Source organism: Penaeus monodon, chromosome 24 (genome assembly GCF_015228065.2).
Source record: "Penaeus monodon isolate SGIC_2016 chromosome 24, NSTDA_Pmon_1, whole genome shotgun sequence".
NCBI lineage: Eukaryota > Metazoa > Arthropoda > Malacostraca > Decapoda > Penaeidae > Penaeus > Penaeus monodon.
In genome coordinates this window covers 3,108,724-3,109,097 of record NC_051409.1, presented here as the reverse complement: position 1 = coordinate 3,109,097, position 374 = coordinate 3,108,724, and the positions used below count along the sequence as shown (strand labels likewise).

The 374-nt window shown below is 29.1% G+C and overlaps 1 protein-coding gene across 1 annotated transcript in view; it reads right to left on the bottom strand.

Moving 5' to 3' along the window:
- LOC119588471 (ankyrin-2-like) overlaps positions 1-374 on the bottom strand; it is a 15,876-nt gene that overhangs the window by 2,891 nt on the left and 12,611 nt on the right. The window lies entirely within an intron of this gene.

The window sequence follows — 374 nt, the reverse complement described above, 5'->3', positions numbered from 1 at the left end:
AGCCAATGTGTCATCTAGTTTATTTAAAACGGGAATATAAGTTAGATTAAGCAAATGCATGCATAAAGTAGTGATGATACAATCATTATCAAAGACATTGTACATGTCTTGAACGCTCCAGCTACTGATTATGATATTCATAATAGAGTCAGACTTATAGCAGAAATTGGAAAAGGAGAGATTAATTTACGAACAGTGATTCAGAATAATTGCAAATAGGTAAAAGATAGTATCTTACTATTTAATGCTACAGAATGAGAGTGGTATACACAATTAAAATATGAGTTTTGAATTAGTAAATGTATAAAACCCATAGTATAACCTTGAAAAAGTATATGCAAGTTTATAACTTTTGTTAAAACAGTCAGGAAGAT